The sequence below is a fragment of the Onychostruthus taczanowskii genome, unplaced genomic scaffold, assembly GCF_017590055.1.
Source record: "Onychostruthus taczanowskii isolate IOZ18803 unplaced genomic scaffold, ASM1759005v1 scaffold11, whole genome shotgun sequence".
Lineage (NCBI taxonomy): Eukaryota > Metazoa > Chordata > Aves > Passeriformes > Passeridae > Onychostruthus > Onychostruthus taczanowskii.
This window is the reverse complement of record NW_024497629.1, coordinates 1,835,146-1,841,145: the sequence shown is the minus strand read 5'-3', so window position 1 is coordinate 1,841,145 and position 6,000 is coordinate 1,835,146.

Sequence of the window (6,000 nt, the reverse complement as noted above, 5' to 3'; positions counted from 1 at the left end):
CTTTTTATGGCAACATGACCTTGTCAGCATTGCAGGAATGAGGATTTAGTCACCCCAGATCCCAGATTCAGAGCTACCTAAATCACTAATAATACTGTTGAGAGAGAGAGGAATCTGTGTGGGATCACATCAGAAGTCTCCTGACAGCAGTGCTGTTTCCTGTCAGTGCCTGCTGTAACTGAGCCTTGCAGTAGGTCTCACACCATTTAAGCTCATTACCCTGGGGCTCACAGCCTCCCTGAGACAAGAAAATGTAGCTTGTGGCCAACAATGTCAAACATGACAGAGGGATCCACAAGTATGAGAATGGATGTTTGCCTTTTGTGATGCCCAAGAAATCTATTGCAAAAACGGAGCTAAATATTATATCAGATAAACTTGGTTCTGTCATTTATGAAACACTTAAAGAAAGAACAGTTACTGAAGTACACTTATATAATACAATATTGTAATAAAATACCTAATAAAAATTAGTTCAATTAGCTGAAACATTATTCTTTCTACCACTAGCCTAAGACATATGTAAAATTTTATTATGTTTAATGGCTGTCTGGGCTCCTGCTGTAATGACTTCAAGCAGCTCACTGAGCTATGATGTTTTTGCCACATGAAGTTTAAATGGAGGGCAAGACATTCAGAGGGAAATTTCAGAGAGAAACGGGACAAGGTGCTGGGCTTGATGGAGGCAGGGAGGTCAGGAGAGAACAGGTAGATTTGTAAGTCATTGATGCAAAGCAGATAGCTGAAGCCATGTGAGGCAGCAAGCTCACTGAGAGAAGGGTTTTAAATGAGAAAATGAGCCAAGGACAGTATCAATAATCTGCAAGTAATTGCCTGGTTTTACACATCATGTCAGAGACACTGTGGGAGGTGCCTCCTGGGATTCACCTTAAATACTGTGGAGGAACTGAGCGTGGATGGAGACAGAGGATGATTCTACAGAACTACTTTTGCTCCATTCAGGACTGTGTACTAGGAGTAAATCCGATAAGTAAAGAAGTAAACCTGTAGGCTCATATCATGAATAGCCTCAGAGGAGGCAAACTGGACTCCTGGATGGTTGGATTAAACAAAGGATGTGCACCAGGTGCATTCCAGCTGCCAACAAGAGTTCATTTCCCTGGATGAGAGTAGATCTAGTCCAAAGTAAATCCTTCAAACCAATTTTAGTGTGCATGACAGATCCTGAGCACTGCTGCTGTCAGTGTTGCAGCCCATTCCTGCAGTGCCCCACTACATGCTAATGTAAACACAGCCACAGTGGTATTTTCTTTCTAACTTTCCTGAAGACTTCCTGGATAGACTCACATAAATCACTTCCCTTCTCACTGTTTGTGTCCTTCATATACAAAATGCTCTTAATACCACATCCTGTGCTCGCTGGGATGTGGAAAGGGTAAAATTGTCAACATCCATCAGGCACGCAGACAGGATGGTGACAAACATCCCTCTATAAGGCAGGGAAAACACTCTGAAACAATATTTGACCAGCATTCAGTACATGAGATGGGGACCTTGGCCTGGACACTGAGGATATGCTTATGGGCCAGACTTCTCAATTTAGTGACTTATGCACTTCTTTGCACACTCTGAAAAAATGGGTTCTGCTGGAAGAGAGCATGACATAATAAAAATAAGGAGCTGAAGGAACAGTTCTGCCAGCTCTAAATGGTGGGTACCTCACCTTGCTGTCTTCACATCCTTTTAAGGTATCCTGGGATGTTCCTCTGCTATGAAATTGCATAATGTTCTGTTATTGTCTCTTTCAGGTGGCCACAAAACCCAACTCACTGTACAACAGCAAAGTCTCCCCACATATTTATAAAAGATCTCTTATCTAATCTCTTTGCTTGAATTCTGGTCATCATTTATTTTGGTGCTCTTGAGGTTGGTTCATTCCAGCATTGAACCCAGCTGTGTTCTGTTGCAGAATCCATTGAATTCCAGTCAGAAACACTGGTCTGGTACCACAAAACCTTGAAAGATTTTGCTAAATAATTCTACACTCAGCAGAACTGCTACATTTATGTTCTGTAGCGCAAAGGCTACTGATTTAAATGTAAATCACCCTTTTCACAAAAGGAGTGCTATTCCCTCTTACTTCAACAGTATTTCTTCCTCAAAAACAGCCAATTGTACAAACACTCCAACAGGATCTGTTTCCCTTGCTGTCAATAACTTCATCATAGCTGCAAACATTCACAGAGAGAAAACTTCTCAAGGCATATAATTAAGAGGCAATGTCCTACCTATAGAGCTTTCTATTTAAATCAGTGAAATTCCTGAATTAACTCAAAAAGGACAGTTAGATTTTTGTAGCATTTTCTTTGACACACTTAACCAGCTTCTCTGGGAAAACAGTTACAGTATCCAAAGGTTTTCCCAGCTATTCAATTTGTGTTTGTTCGCTTGTTTCTACTATTTGCACACAAATATCTCTCCACTACACTTGAATGACTGAAAAGGGAAGATCCACACACCTAACACCAGGCTGTAATAGCAAAGAGCATTTTCCTGCTTTGCTGGCACATCACATTATAGAGGCTGCCCGTAATCTTAGGAGAACAGACAATGTAAAAAAACCTTCCTGGTTATATCAGACCTTGTTATTAAATTTATATCCATTTCTCATAATAACCTACATTTTCCTTTATCAGAACTCTGAAAAATAACTCCTCGTGCAGGACTTGAGCATGGCATTTGATACAGTCATCAGAGGAATTCTGATGTCCTGTCTCAGGGACATGGCAGGGATTAGTGGGATTGCAAGTAGATGCCTTCAATCATTCCTCACAGACAATACTCAGTGAGTCATGAAGACTTTCTACTTCCAGAGCTATCACCCATGAAGTTCTGAAAGAGTCCACCCAATTCATGTTTAGAAGGCTACCCTTAGTGTGAAATACCTTGCACTAAAACACAGGTGACACACCACAGGCGTCCAGCAAAAGCTGGAATTGCCTCTACACTTCTGAGCCCAAGGTGGCACAGCTGGCTGAGCTGATGGACAAGGGGAGCTGGGCTGCAGAGGGGAGCACCAGTGACACCACTGCAGCCACACCAACCAGGGACAGTCATCCTTTCCATTGCTCTGCTGCCCCAAAGGTGCTGAAATTTACCATAAAATCACAGCTTTGTATGGCAGATGGGAAGGATCAGTCTCCAGGTAGAAGAAGAGGACCCCAAACAGCCTCCCTCTGCTCTCAACCCTACCTCTCCTTCTGGCACCTCTTTCCTGAGAGACAGCTAAAGACATCAAAGCCAAGTGATCAGTCACCACTCCACTGACAAGGGGCCTGAAATTCTTTTTCCAGTCCAAGGAAACACTCTGATCAGGTACCTTCTCCTCAGAAAAAGGCTGGGAATATTTATGCAGAATATTAATATCTTCATTCATAGGGCTTGCTGATTATCCTCTGTTTCTTGTCTACAGAACTTCAAAAGCATTATTAATTAAAAAAAAAACCTGTAATTGAAACAAAGACTCAAATTCATCTTTAGCAGGGAGAAAAAAATAATTTTCACTGCAGTGTGTGCAGGGAAAGGCAGCTGGACTACCCATATTCTGCGAGAGGGATCCCTTGGCATCCAGTTGTCCAGTTTGCTGGCAAATTAAAACTGAAATGTCATTTCTTTTGTGAAGCAGCTCTAAGATGAATGTTTTTAAAATTTCTTCTTTGCCTAGACCTAATTATTCATCCTTCTCACCTTTTTACGCAACATAGCTATTTCAGAAACTCTTACTAGGAGTGCTATATATAATGTTATACTACCAACATGAGAAAAAAAGATTTCATTTTTTGGAATAACTTGCATCAGGGATAATACATTCATGCTCTTTAGAGGGATCACATGGGTGTATTTCTCTTTGTTTTGTAGACCTGGTCAGCACAGTCTAGAGGCAAGGTTAGATACCAGAGACAAAAAACACTTAGTATTTTCACATTACTTTAGTAAGACCCAATAAAAACATATTTTTAAAATATTTCCAAGAAATAATATATTCAACCAGAGCAGCCTTTAGAGTACTTTTTTTCTGGAGCTCTTTGCTGGGCACAGAAATATTTTTACCAGAGATCTGCTTAGGAGAAAAAGGAAGAAAAGGCCTCCAGCATTCATCTTGGATTTGTGTGATGCTTTTAACCCTTCTGCATGGCAGAGGGAGTTCACATGCTTTCCAGTTTATCCCATGTGCCTAAAATTTATACCCTGAGTTGCTGGCTTGTATTCTGACTGTATTTTATTTTTAGAGCTCAGCATAAGCAAGCCCTTTGGAACTGGGACACACTGTATTCCTGATGTTTCATATCAATCCTGCCCAGCATCTCCAAGATAGGATAATGGTTTGTGATCCTCTAACATAACTCTATCACAAAACAGATTGAAAGAAACTTACTTCTCTACACACCTTCCCATTCACATCTACAAAAGCTTTCATTAATCTTCTAATTCACAACTTCAAGACGAATCAGAGTATTTGAGACATTCTTTCCCCACTTGGCTTAATGTTTTAAAGTTGTCCAATTGTCCAGATGGTGGGAAGTGATGACACTGTTGCTTCACAAGTATTTGCAAGCAGAGGGTCTGGCTTACTGGTCATGGAGCTCCAGTAAGCCTAAAAGAGTCATTATCTTCACTACCCTGGTTAACACCTTGGTTAATGTAAAGATTCCAGAGTAAAATAGCTCCCATGACTGTAACAAAACTGCAGTCCATTGACTATGAATGTTTGTACAGCTTAAGTCAGAAAAAGTAGCTAATTTACAATGACATCTCCTTTGCCTTATTCACTGTCCAGTGAAGGAAGCTAAACACCTCAAGCAAAATAGTTGTCTCATCCTTAAACTGATCATTCTTCACAGGCAAGACCAGATTCCTAATACAGCCTCACTAGATGTGAACAGGTAGTCAAGGGTGGTCTCTGGGCTCTGAGTTTACAGTCTAAGTAGACCAGGTGAGAAAAGAAATTGTTGCCCTCCACTGAGGGTAAACTGAGTCCAACATAAAGTGACTTACTGTGAAGAAGGATTCCTCACAGCCAGAAACTTAAATGAGATCTTTTGAGGTGCAGCTCAGCACCTTAATTACTGAATCATCTGTCTTGTGTTCTCCTTAGAAGCAAAGGTTTTTCCATAATACAAATTCTTCCTGCAGGTCTGAAAGGTTAAGCTATTTAAGAAATGTGATTTCTTAAACCTGGCAAGATTTGTCCACATAAAAAAAATACAAAATAACAGTAATAAAGCATAAGTAGTTTTTACATCTCCAAAGCAAAGCAGAAAATATTAGCTAATTTAACCTTACAAGACCCCTATGTGTTAAGTACAGGCTACACTTCTCAAATATGCATTTTATCCCTCTCTTTCTCTAAACATGCAACCAAAATTATAAACAAGGTGAATAATCCTTCTGTGTGGTAACCATGGAAATCAGCTATATCAACTACTGTAAATGGCAATATATCCAGCAAGTCCACAAAAAGCAGATGTACTCCACCCTCACAGAAGACTTCCTACATGCAGCCATCCAATGACCTAAAAACAACTTTAATATTTTTCCTGAGCAACCTGTTGCAATATTCAGGAACTGCCCTTTGTAAGCTTGTTTTAGAGGTGAGTAACTAATCATTTTAGTTAGACTGCTAAGGTAAATCCAATCCCAGTGCCTATCCATGCTTTAGAACATTCTCTGGCCAACATAGTCCTGGCCTTTACTATGTCAGACCCTCTATCCTAAACAGGACAGACTGTTCCATACCAACTCTTTCAATCCAGATAAAATTAGCACCTGGACTGTTAATAAAGATTATGACTCAGAGAAGAGATACTATGTAAATTAATGAGGCCAGAAGCACAATATTTTAAGGTTTTGTTTCTCTAAACTTTTACATTTCCCCAAACAACATTGTTTTCTTCATCATTTTAAGCAGACATGGTTTCACAAGAAGTCACTGGGCCTTTAGGATACAAACATGATTTTCAGCCTACTGCAGCTATACCA